General features: G+C 41.5%; 1 pseudogene across 1 annotated transcript; it reads left to right on the top strand.

The window, feature by feature from the left end:
- Positions 1–22,840: 22,840 nt before the first annotated feature.
- On the top strand, positions 22,841–25,214 carry LOC112606883 (annotated as a pseudogene). Its single transcript, XR_003115702.1, has 3 exons — positions 22,841–22,884; positions 22,926–23,101; positions 24,720–25,214. The product of XR_003115702.1 is annotated as a splicing factor U2AF 35 kDa subunit-like (transcript).
- Positions 25,215–25,626: the final 412 nt, after the last annotated feature.

The following is a 25,626-nucleotide window of genomic DNA, read 5'->3' on the forward strand; positions in this document are numbered from 1 at the left end:
CCTTTTTTTTTTTTTAAAGACAGAGTCTCACTCTGTCATCCAGGCTGGAGTGCAGTGGCATGAATTCCAGCTCACTGCAACAACCTCCGCCTCCCGGGTTCAAGCAATTCTCCTGCCTCAGCCTCCTGAGTAGCTGGCATTACAGGTGCCCGCCACCACGCCCAGCTAATTTTTGTGTTTTTAGTAGAAACGGGGCTTCACCATGTTGGCCAGGCTGGTTTAGAAATCCTGACCTCAAGTGATCTGCCTGCCTTGATCTCCCAAAGTGCCGGGATTACAGGTGTGAGCCAGGGCGCCTGGCCCCCTTTGTATTCCTTATAGGCATCCTCAGAAAGGCCTCTGGTCATTTTCCAGGATAACTATTGTGGGTTTAATTGTGTCTCCCCAAAAGATATATTGAAGTTCTGGTCCCCAGTACCTATGAAATAGGTGAACTTATTTGGAAATAGTTTATTTACAGATGCAGTCAGGTTAAGGTGAGGTCATACTGGTTTAGCCCTAATCCAATGACAGTCTCCTTAGAAGTTTTTTGTTGTTGTTGTTGTTGTTTTTAACCTTATAAGAAGGGAGAAATTTGGACACAGAGGGAACACCATGTGAAGATGGAGAATAAATTTCTGTTGTTTCAGGCTACGTAGTGTATAGTATTTTGTTATGGTAGCCCTAGGAAATGGATCCAGTAACTGTGACCTTGGGAGTGTTGGACATTGGCTCTAATGCTAATCTTTGGAGTTGTAGTTGGCACAGTGATTAATGAATCACTCAGAGTGAATGAAGACTTATGGAGTCAAGTGATAAATTGACTTTTGATTTTTTTCTGAGACAGGGTCTTGCTACGTTGCCCAGGGTGGAGTGCAGTGGCATGATCATAGTCCACTACAGCCTTGAACTCCTGTACTGAAGCCATCCTCTTGCCTCAGCCTCCTGATTAGCTGGAACTACAGGTGTGTGCCACCATGGCTAGCTACTGTTTTTTATTTTTTTTCAGTTTCTCTAAAGATGGGGTCTCACCATGTTGTCTATTCTGGTCTCAAACTCCTGGGCTCAAGTGATCCTCCTGCCTTGGCCTCCCAAAGTGCTAGGATTACAGGTGTGAGCCACTGTGCCCAGCTGCAAATTTTGATTTTAGTCTACCTTACTGTCACCCCAGTTCTTAAACCCATTTTCCCATGATTTCTTTAGTTCCCGAGTGTATAGTTAGACTAGATATATTCAGCAAACAGCAGAATCCCCATGTTTCTTCAGTCCATGGAATATGGCCACTATGGTTGAAAGGGCCAAGCAAAAGCACTAAACCTTCCTCCCTATTGAAATTATAAACAAAGAGGAATAATGTCTTGCTGGGGGAAATGCGAGATTAGTGCAACCATCAAAGATCTGAAAATTTAGAAGTGAAAATTCTTGTTACTTACCCATTTAATTTACCTGTTTGGCTCATGAAGAAGTCGGAAGGGCCTTTGAGAATGACGGTGGATGGGCCGGGCGCGGTGGCTCAAGCTTGTAATCCCAGCACTTTGGGAGGCCGAGACGGGCGGATCACGAGGTCGGGAGATGGAGACCATCCTGGCTAACACGGTGAAACCCCGTCTCTACTAAAAAAATACAAAAAAAAAAACTAGCCGGGCGAGGTGGCGGGCGCCTGTAGTCCCAGCTACTCCGGAGGCTGAGGCAGGAGAATGGCGTGAACCCGGGAGGCGGAGCTTGCAGTGAGCTGAGATCCGGCCACAGCACTCCAGCCTGGGCGACAGAGCGAGACTCCGTCTCAAAAAAAAAAACAAAAAAACAAAAAAAACAAAAAAAAACAAAGAGAATGACGGTGGATGATTGAAAGGTTAAGGCAGGTGATGACTCCAGTTGCATTGCTCTTGTAGATGTAGTTTCTCCACTAGAGCAAATCAACAGCGCCTCTGCCACCTGCAATAAAGTTATTAACTTGCAAATGTTTTTTTCCCTATTTCAAGAAGCAAAGAAGACCAGAGGTAATTTTGTTTATCTTGGCAGGGGCAGAAGTACATTTCCACTATTTTGCTTCAAGAACTATGTCAGCTGTCTGCCTCTGTGCCACAATTTAGTACACAGGGACTTTGATAATCTTAAAGTCTCATAGCACATTACACTGGTGAGCTATGATTATGATAAAGTGCTGATAAATCCTAAATATCAGAAAGTACTGGGTACCCTGAATGCCTTAGTGAGTTGTTGTTGTCAGTGTTTTGGATTTAAGCCATTCTAGTAGGTGCATAGTGATAGCTCATTTATTGTTTTAATTTGCAATTCCCTGATGACATATAATGTTGAGCATCTTTTCATGTATTTATTTGCTGTCTGCACGTATCCTTTGGTGAGGTGTCTGTTTCTATGTTTTGCTGATTTTTAAATCAGGTGATTGCTTCTTTATTGTCGAGTTTGAAAGGTTCTTGTATATTTTGGACACTAGTCCTTTATATGTGTTTTACAAAGATTTTATCCCAGTTTGTGGCTTGTCTTCATTCTCTCAAAAGCATCTTTTGCAGAATAGAAGCTTCTATTTTAGTAAAGTCTAACATATACTTCTTCTTTCATGAATTGTGCTTTTGGTGTTGTATTAAAAAAATCATCAACATCTTCATTTGTATAGTAGTAAGTAAACTTTAAAAATAGTAAAATAAATAAATAAATAAATACCTAGAAAATCATCACCAAACCCAAGGTCATCTAGATTTTATCTTATGTTATCTTCTAGGAGTTCTATAATTTTGCATTTTTTTTTTCTTGAGATGGACTCTTGCCCTGTCTCCAGGCTGGGGTGCAGTGGTGTGATCTCGGCTCACTGCAGCCTTCACCTGCCGGATTCAAGCAATTCTCCTGCCTCAGCCATCTGAGTAACTGGGACTACAGTTGCATGCCACCACACCCAGCTAATTTTTGTATTTTGAGTAGAGACGGGGTTTCACCAAGTTGGCCAGGATGGTCTCAATCTCTTGACTCCATGATCCTCCCACCTCGGCCTCCCAAAGTGCTGGGATTACAGGTGTGAGCCACCTCGCCCGGCCTGCATTCTATTTTTAGGTCTGGTCCATTTACATATATTATTCTTTTCTTTTTCTTTTTCTTTTTGTTTTTGAGACAGAGTCTCATCTGTTGCCCAGAATGGAGTGCAGCGGTGTGATCTCGGCTCACTGCAAGCTCCGCCTCCCAGGTTCAAGCGATTCTCGTGCCTCAGCCTCCCAAGTAGCTGGATTACAGGTGTGTGCCACCACATCTGGCTAATATTTGTATTTTTAGTAGAGATGGGGTTTCACCATGTTGCCCAGGCTGGTCTTGAACTCCTGGCCTCAAGTGATCTGCCCACCTTGGTCTCCCACCCACAATGCTGGGATTAACAGGCGTGAATGAACCACAGCATCCAGTCTTGCAGGTATTATTTCTATTCCCATTTTAGGGATGAGAACAATTGAGTTGTAGAGAGGTTAGGTGATTTACATAATGTCTTAGGGGCTAGCAAATGGCAGAACTGGGATTTAATCCCACGCAGCATGTTCTTTCAGTATGAGGAAAGATACATCTTGATATGTAAATTTATTCTATATATTGACTTCCAATTATGAATGTTTTTCACTCACATCACCCAAGCCATAAGTTTTTCTCCCTCTAGTATCCCAATATGCCATATTTCACTAAGTCTAAGACATCATGGATTATAAGACACACCTTTATATACCACTAAGAAAGATAAAAATTACAAAAAAGCACAATACTTTCTTATCATTTAGAATTTTTGTCTTACATTTATTGAAAGAATTCTTTTAGACTTTAGATGTATAATTTGTTATATATCACTCTTATGCATGCATGCAATAAAAATAAAAGCAAATTAATTGGTAAAAGTATTTCTAAAACTCCTTTGCATAAAATAAAATAAAAATTTTATTTTTTAATTTTTATTATTTTTTAATTTTTATTTTATTTTTTGAGACGGAATCTCGTGCTGTCACCCAGGCTGGAGTGCAGTGGTGAGATCTCAGCTCACCACAACCTCTGCCTCCTGGGTTCAAGTGATTCTCCTGCCTCAGCCTCCTGAGTAACTGGGATTACAGGCATGCGCCACCAGGCCTGGCTAATTTTGTATTTTTAGTAGAGATGGGGTTTCTCCATGTTGGTCAGGCTGGTCTCGAACTCCCGACCTCAGGTGATCCGCCTGCCTCGGCCTCCCAAAGTGCCAGGATTACAGGCGTGAGCCACCGCTCCTCGTGTCCCATTTTTAAAAATTGTTATTAAAATTTTTTTTTTTAATTTTAAATAAAATAGAAATGGGGGTCTCACTCTGTTGCCCAGGCTGGTATCAAACTCCTGGGCTCAAGTGATCCTACTGCCTCAGCCTCCCAAAGTGTTAGGATTACAGGCGTGTGCCACCATGCCCGGCCCAGAGTCCCATTCTTTTTAATCATTTTTTAATCTCCAAAATGTTGTTGCCCATGCTTTTTTTTTTCCTTTTGAAACAAGGTCTCACTCTGTCACTCAGGCTGGAGTGCCGTGGCGCGATCTCTGCTTACTACAACCTCCTCCTCCTGGGCTCAAGCAATTCTCCTGCCTCAGCCTCCTGAGTAGCTGGGATTATAGGCATACACCACCATGCCCAGCTAATTTTTTTACATTTTTAGTGGAGATGGGGTTTCACCATGTTGGCCAGGCTAGGCTAGTCTCGAACTGTTGACCTCAGGTGATCCACCTGCCTCACCTTCCCAAAGTGCTGGGATTACAGGCATGAGCCACTGCACCTAGCCATACTTTTTAAAACACAATATCCTACTTCATAATTTCAAGACTATTGGTGATGCTCTTGAAAAAGAGAGATCCACTATTAACAGTGAGATTTTCTCCCAAACAACTAATATTCATTCTACAAGTTCTGATTCTGGCACTTTCTTGATTTTATCAGAAGGTATGTGTGAAAACTTTCTAGACAATAAACAACACTCATATTCTTTCCTCGAATGGTCCTTAAGTGGACTAAAATGCTCAGGAGTGGCAGTTATCCAGTCATGCCACCAGGAATAACAATCCCATGTAGGCGTGGCAGTGGCATCTCTGCCATGGCCACTTCCTGGCTAACAGTGATTCTGATGGTTCTCGATTTCAGATGTTCAGATTTCAGTTTTGATAACACATGTGTCTTGGGATCCATGAAACAAACAGTAGTCGTATACCAGTTTTATCAAAATTTAGTTGTACTTTATGTCTTAATAATATTTATGTCTTAAATATATGTATCATATATTTACCATGATTATTTTAACTTCTTTGTACCAATTTTTGCTTTTCCTGGAATTAATAGTTGTCTTTTAAAAATTTGCTTAGTTTTCTAAGTTGCTATCATTATCACTCTTCTAAGGAATTGTAAACCCTTAGAGATACTCTTTTCCACACAGTCAGACGTATTAGGTCTTCTATCAGTCCCCTTTTTTTTCCTGGAGACTTCTCTTCTGGAGCTTTCTGAGGTCAGCTGGATTATTATTCCCAGTTCTTCACTTCCTCTCTATTACAGAATGATACGCCCATGCTTTTTGCCATGAACTTTGCAGTATCTCCCATTAGAGTAGGGGGAGTATATTTCCCTGCTCCACTGATGGTGAGCATGGCCCTGTGACTTGCTTTGGGCCAAGAATGGTAATAGACACGAGAGGAGCAGAGGATTAAAATGTGCCTGTGTAACCTGGCTTGCTTCTTGAGGTTCTGCAGTTCACTATGACAAGTACAAGGCCTGGGTAGATGTTGGTTCAAGGAGAATGAGAAAACATGGGGAAAAGACCTTAACAGGAACCTCATTCTAGAGCCAAGCCCAACTGGGTCCAGCTGTATTGACTGAACCCTCGTCAGAATGCAGAGTCAAGAACATGAATCATCTTTGTTGTCTTAAGCCACCGAGATCTTGAGGTTTCCTTTTACTACGCTCGCCATCACTGGCCATCAGAGAAATGCAAATCAAAACCACAATGAGATACCATCTCACACCAGTTAGAATGGCAATCATTAAAAAGTCGGGAAACAACAGGTGCTGGAGAGGATGTGGAGAAATAGGAACACTTTTACACTGTTGGTGGGATTGTAAACTAGTTCAACCATTGTGGAAAACAGTATGGTGATTCCTCAAGGATCTAGAACTAGAAATACCGTATGACCCAGCCATCCCATTTCTGGGTATATACCCAAAGGAATATAAATCATGCTGCTATAAAGACACATGCACACATGTATTTATTGAGGCACTATTCACAATAGCAAAGACTTGGAATCAACCCCAATGTCCATCAGTGACAGACTGGATTAAGAAAATGTGGCACATATACACCATGGAATACTATGCAGCCATAAAAAAGGATGAGTTTGTGTCCTTTGTAGGGACATGGATGCAGCTGGAAACCATCATTCTCAGCAAACTATCACAAGAACAGAAAACCAAACACTGCACGTTCTCACTCACAGATGGGAATTGAACAATGAGATCACTTGGACTCGGGAAGGGGAACATCACACACCGGGGCCTATTATGGGGAGGGGGGAGGGGGAAGGGATGGCATTGGGAGTTATACCTGATGTAAATGACGAGCTGATGGGTGCTGACGAGTTGATGGGTGCAGCACACCAACATGGCACAGGTATACATATGTAACAAACCTGCACGTTGTGCACATGTACCCTAGAACTTAAAGTATAATAAAAAAATAAAAAATAAAAAAATAAAAAAAAGAAAATGATAATATTTAAAAAAAAGAAAAGAAAAGAAAACACTGACCAATTGATAGGGTTTGGCTCTGTGTCCCCACCCAAATCTCATCTGTAATCCCCAGGTGTCAAGGGAGGGAAGCAATTGGATATGGGGGAGGTTTTCCCCCATGCTGTTCTCATGATAGTGAGTCTCATGAGATCCGATGGTTTTATAAGTAGAATTTTCCTCTGCCCTCCCTCACTCCCTCCTGCTGCCTTGTGAAGAAGGTGCCTTGCTTCCCCTTCACGTTCTGCCATGATTGTAAGTTTCCTGAGGCCTTCCGGCCCTGTGGAACTGTAAGTCAATTAAGCTTCTTTCCTTTATAAATTACCAAGTCTCAAGTATTTCTTTATAGCAGTGTGAAAACAGACTAATAAACCGATATAGCTTCTGCCTTCCTGCACCAATCTGGACTAGCAGTTGCTCTGCAGAGCTGTTGTTCTGGGATATCTCTTTGCTTATCTCTTGGGTTGGGTCCCCCATTTATTGAATTCTGTGACTTCCTTCTTCTCAGTTTATTTCCTCGTTTTGATGAAGCCCATCTTCAAATAGCTTCCTGAGAATTAGTGCAATGGTAGGAATATTTTTTGAGATGCCAAATATCTAAACGTGTTCACTTTATTATCACATTTAATTCATAATTTGGCTAGGTGTGGATTTCTAGGTTGAAAGTAATTTTCTCTCAGGATTTTGAAGGCATTCCTATGTTGTCTTTCAACTTGCTTGTTGTTTTTTAGGAATGCATTATGATTTCCTAATCTTTGCATGTGATTTCTTGATATGGTTTGGCTCTGTGTTCCCACCCAAATCTCATCTCAAATTGTAATCCCCATGTGTCAAGGGAGGGTCCAGGTGAAGGTAATTGGATCATGGGGGTAGTTTCCCCCTTGCTGGTCTTGTGAAAATGAGTGAGTTCTTAGGAGATCTGGTGGATTTGTAAGTGTTTGGTCATTTCTCCTGTGTTCCTTCTCTTTCCTGCTGCCTTGTGAAGAAGGTGCATGTTTCCCCTTCTCCTTCTGCCATGATTGTAAGTTTCCTGAGGCTCCTCAGCCATGTGGAACTGTGAGTCAATTCAACCTCTTTCCTTTATAAATTACCCAGTCTTGGGTAATTCTTTATAGCAGTGCGAAAACCAACTAATATACTTATTTTTCCTTTGGGAGTTTTTAGAATCTTCTTTATGTCCTGCGTATTCTGATATTTCCTCATGATATGGCTGGCTCAGAATCTATTTTCAACCACTGGACATTCAGTGGATCTGAAAACTGATGTCTTTTAGTGATGAAAACATTTATTGTGCTATTTATTTGATAATATTCCCTCGCTCACTTAATCTCTTCTTTTTGAAGCGCCTATCATGTGGATGTTGGTCATCCTTAATTACTTTTCTAACTTTATATGTTCTCTTACATTTTCTGTTTATTTTGGTTCTGCATCTTGGGAGATTTTCTTAAGTTTATCTTCCAATTTTGTTTTGTTTTGTTTTGAGATGGAGTCTCACCCTGTCACCAGGCTGAAGTACAGTGGTGAGATCTCAGCTTACTGCAACTTCCACCTCCTGGGTTCAAGTGATTTTCCTGCCTCACCCTCCCCAGTAACTGGGACTACAGGCGCGCTCCACTACACCCAGCTAATTTTTGTATTTTTAGTAGAGACGAGGTTTCACCATGTTGGCCAGGATGGTCTCGATCTCTTGACCTCGTGATCTGCCCACCTCGGCCTCCCAGAGCGCTGGGATTACAGGTGTGAGTCACCTTGTCCAGCTCCAGTTGTTTTATGGATTAAAAAAATTTAGCTAACATGTCTTAAAATTCTAAAAGTTATTCGATTCTGTTAGTGTTCCTTAAAAAAAAAAAAAAAAAAAAAAAAAAAAAAAAAGGGCATATTGGCCAGGTGCAGCGGCTTACGTCTGTAATCCCAGCACTTTGGGAGGCCAAGGTGGGTGGATTGCTTGAGGTCAGGAGTTCAAGACCAGCCCGGCCAATATGGCGAAATGCCATCTCTACTAAAAATACAAAAATTAGGCGGGTGTGGTGGCACATGCCTCCAATCCCAGCTACTGGGGAAGCTGAGGCAGGAGAATTGCTTGTACCCAGGAGGCAGAGGTTGCAGTGAGCTGAGATCGTGCCACTGCACTCCAGCCTGGGCGACAGAGCTAGACTCTGTCAAGAAAAAAAAAAAAAGCATATTGTTTTTGTTTGATGGTCATATTATTTTTTCTTTTCTCTCTCTCGGTAGTATAGATTTCAGGGGAAGGTTTCCTGTGTTGTTTCTGCTTCCTGTCAGTTTTCTTTTTCCTGGTTATATTTTTGGTCTTTCATGTTCAACCTTTCCTTACATGTCTGGTGACTCTCTTTTCCTTTCTCATTTAAGAGTGTGGTACCACAAAGTTTCTCAGAAGTTCTGTGTGGGTGTGCCGAGTTTCTGAAATGTAGTTAATGTATGGTGATGGGATAGGGACTCAGCCATTTTGCTGGAGGATGTAAAATGTCCTATCTATAGCTCTTTTCTCTAGGATCATTCAATGTCTTCAGAGACAAATTTTCAGTGTTCTGCCCAGGAAGGAAATATGCCTGGCTGCCACTGTGCTTGGAGCTTGTGCCAGAAGGGCTAGGGTGTTATAGTAGGCTTGTTTTCAGTTCTCTGTTTTTGGCACAGCTCTTGCCTTTTGCTGTTCCTAGGTCCTGAGCCTGGAGGCTTTCAGGGTAGATTCATCCACAGGCTAAAGCTTTAGACTCCTGTGCCTGTGGAGAAGGCATCATCAGCTGACCAGAGTGGAGGAAGAGACATGGAAATCTTAGAGTGTTTTAAAAATAAATGCTCTGGTCAGGCTTGCTGGCTCATGCCTGTAATCCCAGAACTTTGGGAGGCCGAGGCAGGTGACTTAACTTGGGGCCAGGAGCTTGAGACCAGCCTGGCCAACATGGTGAAACCCCATCTCTACCCAAAATACAAAAATTAGCCTGGCATGGTGGCGTGTGCCTACTCCGGAGGGTGAGGCAGGAGAATCGCTTGAACCCAGGAGGCGGAGATTGCAGTGAGCCGGGATTGCACCACTGCACTCCAGCCTGGACAACAGAGTGAGACCCTATCTCAAAAAATAAAAATAAAAAAATAAAAATAAACGTTCAATCCTTGCCCCTATTTTCAGCCCTATGTTGCATCCCACATTCTCAGAGCACCTGGTGCTTTGCATTCCTGAACTCTTCTTGGGTTCTGTGTTATGAATTTGATTCTTTCTTTTTGACATCCCCTCTGTAGTTATTGGGTATGCACCTTTCTTAGTTCTGCTGACTTCTCTATTCATTTTTCATATTTTCCATTTTTAAGAGCATGGAAGCATATTAGAGAGAAAAGACAGCTTATAATTTCACTGACTAGATAATTCCCAATTACATGCACTGGCCAGATAATTAAAAATAAATAAAGAAATAAAAAGTTGAAATGAAAAGTGAGAAGTATTCCTTTCCCTAGTCCCTCTCTCAAAAGGAAATCTTCGTGAACATTTCCTTGTTCAACATTTCCTTGTTCACAATTTCCTTGTTTAATTTCTTTTTTGTGTTTTTGAGACAGGATGTTTGCTCTGTCGCCTAGGCTGGAGCACAGTGGTGCTATCACAGCTCACCACGGCCTCGACCTCCTGGGCTTAAGTAATCCTCTCACTTCAGCCTCCTGAGTAGCTGGGACAACAGGTGCATACCACCATGCCCAGCTAATTTTTGTATTTTTAGTAGAGACGGGTTTTCGCCATGTTGCCCTGGCTGATCTCAAACTCCTGGGCACAAGGGATCTGCCTGCCTGGTCTTACCAAAGTGCTCTGAATACAGGCGTGAGCCACTGTACCTGACCCTTGTTTAATTTCTTCTAGAAATTAAAAAAAAAAAAAAAAAACACCCTGTATCTATGTGTGTGTGCAGGTGCATGTACACAAAAAGGATAAAGCTATACAGCTATATAGATAAAATTGTTTTAAAATCAGAGTCTCACTTTGTCACCCAGCTGGAGTGCAGTGGCACAGTTTCAGCTCACTACAGCCTCCACCTCCCAGGTTAAAGTGATCCTCCCGCCTTAGCCCCCCAAGTAGCTGACATTACAGGTGCACCACCATGCCCAGCTAATTTTTGTGTTTTTGTAGAGATGGGGCTTCCCTATGTTGCCCAGGTTGGTCTTGAACTCCTGAGCTCAAGTGATCTGCCCACTTTGGCCTCCCAAAATGCTAGGATTACAGGTGTGAGCCACAGCACCTGGCCTTAGGTAAGATTTTTAATAGTATTCCTAGAGCTATTTCACTATTGGCACATGCAGATTCATCTTGTTCTCTTATTGGCTGCATCATACCATATTGTAATGGACATGCTGGTTTTGAAACAATATCTTGAGAGCACTGGGAAAACTGCAATTTAAAAGATTCCCTTTAGCAAATTCTTCTTGTAGAACAAACAATTATTTGGGGATAATGAATACTTAATTAGTTTTTCAGGTTTGGACACTTGTATTTTAATACATCAAGCTTTCTTAAAGTGATCCCACCTGTAAATGACAGATGACTACATGTATAATTACATGGGTGTTAGGTGAGATTCTCAGTGAGGACGTGAGAAGAACTTGGGAATCTTAGTTTCAAGAAACAGAAGCTGTACCTGAAGGGATATTCCAGCTAAAGGAAAATAAAAGTTAATTTTAGGGATACTCTTTTTTTGCCCTAACAGCAGATAGGTTTCAGGGAAAACTGGGACCAGGGACCCAGACACTACTGGTATTCTCTGATGTTGCTATAAGCATTCATGCAGGTTTTTGTGTGGACATACAGTTTTCAACATATTTGGGTAAAACACCTAGGAGCAGAACTGCAGGATCATATGGTAAAAAGTATGTTTAGTTTTGTAAACAACCACCAACTGTCTTCCAAAGCTGGTGCATTATTTCACTTTTAGCTCTGCTCCTGCCTGCATTTTGCTCCACTGGACTCTGCTCTTTTCCCCCCAGCAGGTAAGTTTCCTCCACTATTCTGACCCTTGGAGTAGACAACTTGGTTATGGACAGCTCCAGACCTGTACATCCTAGTTAGGCGCTCGAAACAGAGACTTGTGGCTGTTTCTCCGTTCTAGTTTTAAAATTTCTGGAGGAGAGGGAAGTCTGATTTTCCCTGGTGGGTCACGTTGTCACATCAGAACAAATGAAATGTATCTGGATGTATCCAGGGAGCGGTGTCATAGCTACTAACATGACAGAAGCTTTGATAGGTCTTTGGGTGGCGGGAATGGGTTGGGAGAGAGTGTTGCAATAAGAAGGGGAGTGTTAAGCACACTGTCACTCAGGAGTCTGTGGTTACAGAATCTTCTAATTCTTTGGTGGAAGCTTCCTGGGAGAAGTTTCAGTGGTGCTATCATTCAAAGAAAATGCGAGGCTAGGCACGGTGGCTCTCACCTGTAATCCCAGCACTTTGGGAGGCCAAGGTGGGTGGATTACCTGAGGTCAGGAGTTCAAGACCAGCCTGGCTCACTTCATGGCGAAACCCCGTCTCTACTAAAAATACAAAAATTAGCTGAGCATGGTGGCACACACCTGTAATCCCAGCTACTGGGGAGGCTGAGACAGGAGAATTGCTTGAGCTTGGGAGACAGAGGTTGCAGTCAGCCGAGATAGTGCCATTGCACTCCTGCCTGGCCAACTGAGACTGTCTCCAAAAAAAAAAAAAAAAAAAGAAAGAAAGAAAGAAAATTCAAGCCCTTTGTGAAGGTTTTCTAATGACCATGACAAGAGTTCCTTGGGTCACAGAGAAGAGAAGAGACCCTACCCAAATGAAGATGCCTTTACAAGTTTGGAGCACTCACCCCTCTCTCTAGGCTTCCAAAGCTATGTAATCCTTCCAAGCAAAATTGGAAAGCAGTTGGCTTGCAGGCGGTGGTGGCTTAGAGCTTCCTTTTAACCATTTATGGAGTAGGTCTTCATTTCTTGATGTAAATTCAAGCATCCCCCTGGTATCACATTCTGTCTTCCTGAAGAACTTCTTTAACATTTCTTGTAATGCAGGTCTGATGAATTCTGTCACCTCGAGTTTGTCTGAAAAAGTATTTCACTTTCATTTGTGAAATATTTTCATTGGGTATAGTATTCTGAACTGATGGGTTTTTTCTTTTTAGCACTTGAAGTATGACCTTTTATTCTCTTCTAGCTTGCAGAATTTCTGGTGAGAAGTGTGCTTTGTTCTTCTCAATGTAATATGTCTTTTCTCTGTCTGTTTTCAAGATATTCTCTTTGAGTTTTGGAAGTTTGAGTCTGATGTGTCTAGGCATGTGTGGTGGTTTTAAAATATGTATGCATATTTTTAATGTATACTGCTATCTCTATATCCTTTAAAAGGTGAAGCTTAAAGGCTGGGTGTGGTGGCTCAACGCCTGTAATCCCAGCACTTTGGGAGGCTGAGGTGGGTGGAACACCTGAGATCAGGAGTTCGAAACCAGCCTGACTAACATGGAGAAACCCCATCTCTACTAAAAATACAAAATTAGCTGGGCATGGTGGTGCATGCCTGTAATCCCAGCTACTTGGGAGGCTGAGGCAGGAGAATCGCTTGAACCCAGGAGATGGAGGTTGCAGTGAGCCAAGACCATACCACTACACTCCAGCCTGGGCACAAGAGCAAAACTGCATCTAGAAAAAAACAAAAAAAAGTGAAGCTTAATTCTCCTTCCTTTGCATTTTTGGGACTTCTATTGTAATGAATGCAGTATGGTGGGAACGGTGGTGTTCTGCTTCTGATGCTTAGGGCATGTAAGACATTGTGGCTTCTGCCTGCCTCTTCCTTAGATTGCTCTGGGGGTACATCTTGTCATGTTGTAAGGACTTTAAGCTTATATGTTTTAGTCATCAGGAGATTATACTTATTTTATGTAATTAATTGTCTAAGAAATGCTAAATGAATGAAGCGATACTGCAATGGGAAGAAACAAAGATAAAAACCCAAATCATGAGATTATTCCATGGAGTCTTACTGATTTGTTCTTCCCGCAAGCACTTGGTAAGCATCTATTGTGTGTCTGAGTATGTCCAGCTTTGCTACAGAAATCAGGTAGAGGAAGGAAGACCCTAAAACAGTTTTCAACTTTAACCTGTTAAAATATGAGCCATAACTTTTTGGATACAGCTCTATTTCCCCCCCCCCCCCCCCCCCACATTTTAAAAAGAAGCTCTGTCTATTAGAATGTGGTTCATTTAACTTTTAAAAATCGACAATTTTTTAGAGCAGTTTTAGATTCACAGCAAAATGGAGTGGAAAGTATACAGTGTTCCCATACCGCCCTCTCCTCCCCTAGTACCACCCACCCCCCAACAAAGCCTCCATTATCGACACTAGCATCAGATTGGAATATTTGGTACAACCAATGCACCAGTATTGACACATACATCATAATTGACCAAAGTCCATAATTTATGTTAAAGTTCACTGTATTTACATTCTGTAGGTTTTGACAAATGTATAACATATGCCCACACTTATAATATCATACAGAATAATTTCACTGCCCTAAAATCCTCTCTGCTCCACCTATTGATCTCTCTCCACTTAGGTCCCTAGAAATCACTTCTGTTTTTACTGTCTCTATAGTTCTGTCTTTTCCAGAATGTCATATAATTGGAATCATACAGTACATAGGCTTTTCAGAATGACTTCTTTCACTTAGTGATAAGAATGTAAAGTTTCTCTGTGTCTTTTTATGGCTTAATAGCTCATTTCTTTTTAGCATTAAATAATATTCCACTGTCTGGATGTACCAGAGTTTCTTAATCCACTTACCTATTGAAGGACATTTTAATTTCTTTCAAATTTTGACAATTATGAATAAAGCTGCTACAAACATTCATGTGTAGGTTTTTGGGTGCACGTAAGTTGTCAGCATAGTTGGGTAAACACAAAGGAGCTCAGTTGTAGGATCATATGGTAAAAGTATGTTTGGTTTTGTAAACAACTGCTGTCTTCCAAAGTGACTGTATCCTTTTGCATTCCCTCCAGCAATGAATGAGAGTTCCTGTTGCTCCACCTCCTTGTCAGTATTTGGTATTGTCAGAGTTTTGAATTTTAGCAATTCTAAAGTGTAGTGGTATCTCATTGTTTTAATTTGCAATTCCCTAATGACATAGGATGTGGAGGATCTTTCCATATGCTTATTTGTCATCTGTATATCTTCTTTTTTTTTTTTTTTTGAGACAGAGTCTCGCTCTGTCGCCCAGGCTGGAGTGCAGTGGCGCTATCTCTGCTCACTGCAAGCTCCCCCTCCTGGGTTCACACCATTCTCCTGCCTCAGCCTCCCCAGTAGCTGGGACTACAGGTGCCCACCGCCATTCCTGGCTAATTTTTTGTATTTTTTTTTTTAGTGGAGATGGGGTTTCACCGTGTTAGCCAGGATGGTCTCGATCTCCTGACCTCGTGATCCGCCTGTCTCGGCCTCCCAAAGTGCTGGGATTACAGGCTTGAGCCACCGCACCCAGCATCTGTATATCTTCTTTGGTGAGGTGTCTGTTCAGATCGTTTGCCCATTGTTTAATTTGGTTGTTTTCTTATTGTTCAGTTGTAAGCATATATTTTGAATATTCCTGTATCACATATGTATTTTGTAAATATTTTCTCCCAGTCTGTGGCTTCTTTTCTCATTCTCTTGACATTTAACTTTGATATATTAATTTTATTTTTATTTTTAAAACTGAGGTATAATTTTTGAGATATAAAACACTGAGATAAAATTCACATAATAAAATTCACTCTTTAGGCCAGGCACAGTGGCTCATGTCTGTAATCCTAGCACTTTTGGAGGCCGAGGTGGGTGGATCACTTGAAGTCAGGAGTTTGAGACCAGCCTGGCCAACATGGAGAAACCCTGTCTCTACTAAAAATACAAAAATTAGCCAGCTGTAGTGGTGGGCACCTATATTCCCAGCTACTCGGGAGGCTGAGGCAGGTGAATTGCTTGAGCCCAGGAGACAGAGGTTACAGTGACCCAAGATCGCACCACTGCACTCCAGCCTAGGCAACAGAATGAGACTCTGTCTCAAAAAAAAAAAAAAAAAAAGGTCAGGCTCGGTGGCTCATGCCTGTAATTCCAGCACTATGGGAGGCCGAGGCGGGCAGATCACAAGGTCAGGAGATCGAGACCATCCTGGCTAACATGGTGAAACCCAGTCTCTACTAAAAATACAAAAAATTAGCCGAGAGTAGTGGCGGGCGCCTATAGTCCCAGCTACTCGGAAGGCTGAGGCAGGAGAATGGCGTGAACCTGGGAGGCGGAGCTTGCAGTGAGCCAAGATCGTGCCACTGCACTCCAGCCTGGGCGACAGAGCGAGACTCCGTCTCAAAAAGTAAAATAAAAAATTCACCCTTTAGAGTGTACAATACAGGGATTGCACAAAGTTCTGCAACCATCACCACTATGTAATTCTAGAACATTTCATCACTCCAAAAAGAAACCCCAAGCCCATTATCAGTCATTTCTATTCCCCTTTCCCACTACCTGGCAATCACTAACCTACTTTCGGTCTTTCTGAATTTGCCTGTCTGGACATTTTCATATAAATAGAATCATCTACTATGTGATTTTGTAACTGGATTCGTTCATTTTGCATATTTCAAGATTCATGTTGTAGTATAAATCAATACTTCATTCTTTTCATGGCTGAATAATATTCTATGTATATGTATTGATACACTATATTTTATCCATTCTTCAGTTTGATGAACATTTGGATTGTTTCCACTTTTTCATTATTATGAAAAATGTTGCTATGTACATTGTGTACAAATTTTTGTGTGGCTGTGTGTTTTCATGTCTCTTAGGTATAAGGTAGGAGCAGAATTACTGGGTTAGATGGAAACTCTATGTTTAACTTTTTGAGTGACTGTTAGGCTCTTTTCCAAAATGGCTGCCTCATTTTACATTCCTACCAGTAGTGTATGAGAGTTCAATTTCTCCAAATCCTCACCAACAATTGTTATTGCCTATCTTTTTGATTATAGTCATTTTGGCAGGTATGTATAGTGATATCTCATTGTGGGTTTGATTTGCATTTCCCTGATAGCTAATGACACCGAACATCTTTCATGTGCTTTTTAACCTTTTATGTATCTTCTTTGGATAAATGTCTATTCAGATCCTTTGCCTGTTTTAAAATTGAGTTAATTTGCTTTTTATTGTTGTGTTTTAAGAGTTCTTTATATACTCTGGATACTAGACTCTTATCAAATCTATGAGTTTCAAAGATTTTTTCCCATTCTATAGGTTGTCTTTTTACTTTCTTTTTTTTTTTTTTTTTTTGAGACGGAATTTCACTCTTGCCCAGGCTGGAGTGCAATGGTGCAATCTTGGCTCACTGCAATTTCCATCTCCCGGGTACAAGCGATTCTCCTGTCTCAGCCTCCCAAGTAGCTGGGATTACAGGCATGCACCACCACTCCCAGCTATTTTTTTTGTATTTAGTAGATACAAGGTTTCACCATGTTAGCCAGCCTGCTCTTGAACTCCTGACCTCAGGTGATCCACCCTCCTTGGCCTCCCAAAGTGCTGGGATTACAGGCGTGTGCCACCGTGCCCAGCATCTTTTCACTTTCTTGATAGTGTCCTTTAAGCGCAAAAGTTTTCATTTTCCTTTTTTTTTTTTTTTTTAAACGGAGTCTTGCTCTGTCACCCAGACTAAAGTGCAGTGGTGCCATCTCTGCTCACTGCAACCCCCGCCTCCTGGGTTCAAATGATTCTCCTGCCTCAGCCTCCTGAGTAGCTGGGATTATAGATGCCTGCCATCACACCCAGCTAATTTTTGTATTCTTAGTAGAGATGGGGTTTCACCATGTTGGCCAGGCTGGTCTCAAAACTCCTGGCCTAATGGTGATCCGCCCACCTCAGCCTCCCAAAGTGCTGGGATTACAGGTGTGAGCTGGCAGGCCCAGCCAAAACTTTTCAATTTGGATGAAGTTCCATTTATTTTTTCTTGTTATTTGTGTTTTAGTGTCATATCTAAGAAATCATTGCAATATCTAAGAAACCATTGCTTAATCCTAAAAAAAAATTGTGGTAAAACATACAAAATATAAAACATCACAATTTTGACCATTTTAAAGTTTATAATTCAAAGGCATTTAGTACACTCACAATGTTATGCAACTATCACCACTATTGGGTTCCAGAACGTTTCATCACCCGAAAGAAAACCCTACACCAGTTAAGCAGTTACTCCATTCCTCCCTTTCTCCATCCTGGCAACCACTCACCTACTTTTTGTCTCTCTATATATGCATATTCTGGACATTTCATATAAATGAAATAATACAATATGTGGCCTTTTATGTCTGGCTTATTTCACTTAGTATAATGTTTTCAAGGTTCATCCATGTCGTAGCATGTATCAGTACTTCATCCTTTCTATGGCTGAATAATATTAATGATATGGATACACCACATTTAGTTTATCCGTTCATCAGTTGATGGATATTAGGGTTGTTTCTGTCTTTTGGTTATTGTGAATAGAAAAAGAAAAAACATGCAGAACTTTTTGTTTGAACATCTGCGTGTCTCTTAGGTATAACCTAGGAGTAGAATTGCTGGGTCATATAGAAATTCCGTGTAAGCTTTTCAGTGACTGGTAGACTCTTTTCCAAAGTGGCGCATCATTTTACATTCCTGCCAGCAATAAATGAGGGTTCACATTTTTCCATATCCTTGTCAATACTTATTTCGTTACTTTGTTTTTGTTTTACCTTATAGTCATGCTAGTGGGTGAGAGTAGTATGGCATCATTTTGATTTGTAGTTTTCTAATGACTAATGATATTGACAATATTAAGTATCTTTTCATGTACTCATTGGCCTTTTGTACATCTTTTTTTTGAAGAGATTACAACTATATCTTCTAAGAGTTTTATCATAGTTTTAACTCTTATGCTTAGGTCTTTGATCCAGTGTAAGTTAATTTTTGTGTATGGTGTGGGGTAGGGGGTCCAGTTTTTTTTTTTTGTATGTGGATAGTCAGTTGTCCCAACATCATTTACTATTCTTTTCATATTATGTTTCATAATTTTTCATTGAATGTTGGACATCATGTGTAGAACAGTAGAGACTGTAATAAATAGTATGAAGGCCTAGAAATGAGCATGCCTCTCCTTTTCATAGGCTGTTTCTGTGGGTAATTGAGGTAATTTAGTCTAGATTTGATCTGGTTTTAGGTTTTATTGTTACTATGGTTACCTTCAGTGTACCATCAGCTTTAAATTCCTCTAGCATTACCTTATGGTTAGGGTGGAGGCTGAGTTGGTAAAACTTTATCAGTTTTTTTTTATGTTTCAAAATTGATTAATTTTCCTCTTGACTCTTTCTATTCTTTTTGTCCTCATGGGTAATTACATTTTTTCCCACATTTAAAAAATGTGAAAAAATATACATAATATAAAATTTGCCATCTTAACCATTTATAAGTGTATAGTACAGCAGTATTAAATACACTTCATATGTTGTGTAAGCATCACCACCGTCCATCTTCATAATTCTTTTCATCTTGCAAAATGGAAATTCTATACCCATGAAACAGTAGCTCCCTATTCCTTCCTCCCCACAGACTCTGGAAACCACAATTCTACCTTCTGTCTCTGTGATCTTAACAATTCTATGTATCTTGTATAAGTAGAATCATACAATATTTGTCTTTTTTGTTAATTTGTATGTATGTGTGTGAGGCAGAGTTTCACTCTGTTGCATGAGCTGGAGTGCAGTGGTATGACCATGGCTTGCTGCAACTTCAGCCCCCCAGGCTTAAGTGATCCTTCTACCTCAGCCTCCCCAGTAGCTGGCATCACAGGCCAGTGCTACCATACCCAGCTAATTTTTTTCATGTTTTTGTAGAGAAGAGGTCTTGCTATATTGCCCAGGCTGGTCTTGAACTTCTGAGCCCCAGCAATGCTTTCACCTCAGCCTCCCAAAGTGCTGGGATTACAGATGTGAGCCACTATGCCTGGCCAACATTTGTCTTTTTGTGACTGGCTTATTTCACTTTGCATAATGTCCTTAAGGTTCACCCATATTGTAGCATATGTTAGAATTTCCTTCTTTTTATGACTGAATAATATTCTGTTGTATGTATATACTACATTTTGCTTATCTGTTCATCTGTTGATACTTGTGTTGCTTCCATGTTTTAGCTATTGTGAATAACACTGCTCTGAATATGGGTATACAAATATCTCTTTGGGACTCTGCTTTCAATTCTTTTGGTTATATACCCAGAAGTGAAATTGCTGGATTATATGATGATTCCATATGTAATTGTTTTAGGAACCTCCATATTGTTTTCCACAGTGGCTGTATCATTTTACATTTCCGCCAACAGTGCAAAAGGGTTCCAACTTCTCCAAACCCTCATCAACACTTGTTATTTTCTGATTTTTTAAAATAGCAACCATCCTAATGGGTCTGAGATGGTGTCTCATTGTAGTTTTGATTCACATTTCCCTAATCATTACTGATGTTGAGTATGTGTTTTTGTGCTTATTGACCATTTGTATATATTCTTTGGAAAAATATTTATTCAAATCCTTTGCCCTTTTTAAATTATTTTTTATTGAAAAAATTGAGAGTCTAATTCTGTCAAGCAGGATGGAGTGTGGTGGCACGATCTCTGTTCACTGAAACCTCCACCTCCCGGGCTCAAGCAATCCTTCCACCACAACCTCTCAAGGAGCTGGGACCACAGGCATGCCCCACCACGCCCAGCTAATTTTTTTGTATTTTTGGTAGAGGTGGGGTTTTGCTATATTGTCCAACCTGGTCTGGAACTCCTGGTCCCAAGCAATCTGATTACCTCCACCTCTCAAAGTGCTGGGCTTACAGGCATGAACCACTGTGCCCAGCTCCTTCCCCACCTTTTTTTTTGAGACAGAGTCATGCTCTGTTGCCCAGGCTGGAGTACAGTGGCGTGATCTCGGCTCACTGCAACCTCCTCCTCCCAGGTTCAAGCAGTTCTCCTGTCTAAGCCTCCTGAGTTGCTGGGACTACAGGCGCATGCCACCATGACCAGCTAATTTTTTTTATATTGTTATTAGAGACCAGGTTTCACCATGTTGGTCAGGCTGGTCTCGAACTCCTGACCTCTGGTGATCCACCCACCTCAGCCTCCCAAAGTGTTGGGATTACAGGCGTGAGCCACTGTGCCTGGCCCTATTTTTAAATCATGTTGTTTTGTTTTTTCACTGTTGAGATTTATGAGTTCTCTATATAGTGTGGATATTAATCTCTTATCATATGTATAATTTGCAAATATTTTTTCCCATTCTGTGGGTTGCCTTTTTACTCTCTTGATAGTGTTTTCATTGCACAGATTTTTAAATTTTTTATGAGCCCCGATTTATTTTTTGTTGTCTGTGCCTTTGTTGTCATTTCCAAGAAATCACTGTCAAATTCACAGTTGTAAAGATTAGCGCTATATTTTCTTTTAGAATTTTATACTTTTAGGTCTTATATTTAGATCTTTGATCCATTTTGAGTTGATTTTTGTATACGGTTAGATAAGGGTCCAAATTTATCCTTTTGCATGTGGATATTCATATTTCCCAGCACCAATTGTTAAAAGACTGTTTTTTTCCCCATTGAATGATCCTGGCACCCATATAGAAAATCATTTGTTCATATATGCAAGCATTTACTTCTGAGCTGTGTATTCTATTCAGTTGGTTTATATGTCTGTCTTTATGCCAGTATCATACTATTTGATTAGTATAGCTTGTAGTAAGTTTTCCAGTCAGGAAGAATGAGTCTTCCAGCTTTGCTCTTCTTTTTTAAGATTATTCAGGGTCCCTTGAAGTTCCATATGAATTTTAGGATGGGTTTTTCTATTTCTGCTAAAAGCATCATTGGGATTTTGATACAGATTGCATTGACTCTGTAGATTGCTATGGAAACACTGGTAAATTCTTGTATGTTGAGTCATCCTTGCATTCCAGGAATAGATCCTACTTGGTCATGGTATATAATCCTTTTCATATGCTGCTAAATATGGTTTGCTAGTGTTTTGCTGAGTATTTTTGCATTAGTAATCATAAGGGATATTGGCTTGTAGTTTTCTTTTCTTGTAGTGTCTTTGTCTGGCTTTGGTATCAGGGCCTCACAGAATGAGTTAGAAATTGTTCTCTCCTTTTTTTTTTTTTTAAGTTTGAGAAGGATTGGTGTTCTTTAAATGTTGGGTAGAATTCAGCAGTGCATCAGTTCCAGAGCTTTTATTTCTCAGGAGACTTTTTATTACTCATTCAATCTCCTTGCTAGTTATAGGTTTATTCAGATTTTATATTTCTTTGTGATTTAGCCATGATAGGTTTTGTATTTCTAAAGATTTATCAGTTTCATCTAGGTTATCCAATTTGTTGGCATGCAGTTGTTCATAGCACTCTCTGATAATCCTTTCTATTTCTGTAGAGTCTAGTAATGCCCTTGCTTTCATTTCTGATCTTAGTAATTTGACTCTTCTCCCTCTTTTGCTTAGACCATCTAGCTAAAGGCTTGTCAATTTATTGATCTTTTTAAAGAATCGATTTCTTGTTTGATTGATTTTCTCTGTTGTTTTTCTATTCTCATGTTATATACACTTCTCATCTTTATTATGTCCTTCCTTCTGTTGGCTTTGGTTTTGGTTTGTTCTTTCTGGTTCCTTAAATTACAGTTAGGTTGTTGATTTGAGATCTTGTTTTTTAATGCAGGCATTTATAGCTATAAATTTCCTCCTTAGCACTGCTTTCACTGCATTCCATAAGTTTTGGTGTGGTGCATAAATACTTACAGGTCATTATCATGTACCCGTTAAGTATTTTCTGATTTCTCTTGTGATCAGTTGTTTGATTTTAATAATTTTATGAATTTTTTGTCGTTTTACTACTGTTATTGATTTCTAACTTATCTTGCTCTGTCGGAGAAAATACTTTGTATGATATCTAAATTCTAGGGCGGTGTTGGCAACAGTGTTGGCAGCGGCTGCGGCAGGTGAAAAATGGCGGAGTATCTGGCCTCCATCTTTCGCACCTAGAAAGACAAAGTCAACTGTTCATTTTATTTCAGAATCGGTGCGTGTTGTCATGGAGACAGGTGCTCTTCGTTGCACAATAAACCAACGTTTAGCCAGACCATTGCCCTCTTGAACATTTACCATAACCTTCAAAATTCTTCCCAGTCTGCTGATGATTTGTGCTGTGCTGTGAGCAATGTTGAGATGCAGGAACACTATGATGAATTTTTTGAGGAGTTTTTATAGAAAAGGAGAAGTATGGGGAAGTTGTGGAGATGAACATCTGTGGCAACCTGGGAGACCACCTGGTGGGGAACGTATAGGTTGTTTTGTGTCTGGAATTGGTGGGTCCTCGGTCTGACTTCAAGAATGAAGCCACGGACCCTCGCGGTGAGTGTTACAGTTCTTAAAGATGGTGTGTCCAGAGTTTGTTCCTTCAGACATTCAGATGTATCTGGAGCGTCTTCCTTCTGGTGGGTTTGTGGTCTCGCTGTCAGGAGTGAAGCTGCAGACCTTCATGGTGAGTGTTACAGCTCTTAAAGGCAGCGCCTCTGGAGCTGTTCATTCTTCCTGGTGGGTTCGTGGTCTTGTTGGCTTCAGGAGTGAAGCTGCAGACCTTCGCAGTGAGTGTTACAGCTCATAAAGGGAGCGTGAACCTAAAGAGTGAGCAGCAGCAAAATTTATTGCAAGGAGTGAAAGAACAAGCCTTCCGCAGTGAGGAAGAGGACCCCCCCAGTGAGTTGTGGCAGATTGGCTTAGGCATCCTGCTTTTATTCCCTTATCTGGCCCCACCCACATCCTGCTGATTGGTCCATTTTACAGAGAGCTGATTGGTCCACTTTGACAGAGTGTTGATTGGTGCGTTTACAATCCTTGAGCTAGACACAGAATCAGAGTGCTAGTTAGCTAGATACAGAGTTAGCTAGATACGGAATACCAATTGGTGTATTTACAAATGTCCCATGTACACTTGAAAAGAATGTATATGCTGTTGTTGTTGAGCACAGTGTTCTGTATATGCCCATTATATCTAGTTGGTTTACTGTGTTGTTTAAATCAAACACAGTGTGCTGATTGGTGCATTTACAATCCTTGAGCTAGACAGTCACAGAGTGCTAGTCCTCCAAGCCTCCACTAGGTTAGTTAGATACAGAGCACCAACTGATGTATTCACAAACCCTGAGCTAGACACAGAGTGCTGATACGTGTATTCACAAACCCTGAGCTAGACACAAAGTGCTGATTGGTGCACATACAATCCTCTGGCTAGATATAAAAGTTCTCCAAGTCCCCATCGGGTTCAGGAGCCCAGCTGCCTTCACCCAGTGGATCCTGCACTGGGACTGCAGGCGGAGCTGCCTGCCAGTCCCAAGCTGCGCCTGCACTCCTCAGCCCTTGGGCTGTCGATGGGACCGGGGGCAGCGCCCATCAGGGAGGCTCAGGGAGCCCACTGCAGAGGGCGGGGGGTGCAGACATGGCAGGCTACAGGTCCCGAGCCCTGCCCCGCGGGCAGCTAAGGCCGGGCAGAATTTGAATGCGGAGCTGGGGGGCCGGCACTGCTGGGGGGCCTGGTGCAACCTCCGCAGCTGCTGGCCCGGTCCGAAGCCCCTCACTGCTCTGGGCCTGCGGGGCCAGCCGACCGCTTGGTGTGCGGGCCCCGAGCCCGCTCCTGCGCGGGCCTGAACTCCCGGCGTGAACTTGCACTGGCCTGCGAGCGCAGCTTGCAGCCTGGGTTCCCGCCAGCGCCTCTCCCTCCACACCTACACCTTCCCGCAAGCAGAGGGAGGCAGCTCCGGCCTCAGCCAGCCCAGAGAGGGGCTCCCACGGTGCTGTGGTGGACTGAAGGGCTCCTACAAGCACCGCCAGAGTGGACACGGACTCTGACGCTGAGGCCGAGGAGGCACTGAGAGTGAGGGCTGCTAGCATATTGTCACCTCTCCGTTTTGCAGTGAGGAAGATGTGGAAAAGGCTGTGATTGACTTGAATAACCGTTGGTTTAACGGACAGCCAATCCACGTGGAGCTGTTGCCTGTGACCGACTTCAGGGAAGCCTGCTGCTGTCAGTATGAGATGGGAGAATGCACACAAGGCGGCTTCTGCAACTTCATGCATTTGAAGCCCATCTCCAGAGAGCCGTGGCAGGAGCTGTATGGGCGCCATTGCAAGAAGTGTAGATCAAGATCCCGATCCCTGGAGCATAGTTCTCGGTCTAGAGACCATGGCCGTAGTGGTGGTGGAGGTGGTGGCAGAGGCCAGCATGACAGGAGGCCATCTAGAGATCACGAAAGATCTGGGCGATTCTGAGCCATGCCATTTTTACCTTATGTCTGCTAGAAAGTTGTGGTTGATTGACCACACCTGTTCATAAGGGGAATTTTTTTAAAACAACAACAAAAAACCCACAAAGATGGGTTTCTGAATAAAATTTGTAGTGATAACAGTAATAAATAAATAAATTCTATTGAGACAATTTGTGGCCTAACATATCTTGAAAAATGTCCCGTGTACACTTGAAAAGAATGTATATGCTGCTGTTGTTGAGCACAGTGCTCTGTATATGCCCATTATATCTAACTGGTTTACTGTGTTGTTTAAATCCTTTATTTCCTTACTTATCTTCTTTCTGGTTCTTCTAATACTGAGAGTAGGGTATTGAAGACTCCAACTACTTTTTTTTTTTTTTTTAAATATTGTACTTTAAGTTCTAAGGTACATGTGCACAACGTGCAGGTTTGCTACATATGTATACATGTGCCATGTTGGTGTGCTGCACCCATTAACTTTTCATTTACATTAGGTATATCTCTTAATGCTGTCCCTCCCCTTTCCCACTTATGGCCCTTTCCCATCACACAG

This window comes from Theropithecus gelada, chromosome 14 (genome assembly GCF_003255815.1).
Source record: "Theropithecus gelada isolate Dixy chromosome 14, Tgel_1.0, whole genome shotgun sequence".
NCBI classification, from domain to species: domain Eukaryota; kingdom Metazoa; phylum Chordata; class Mammalia; order Primates; family Cercopithecidae; genus Theropithecus; species Theropithecus gelada.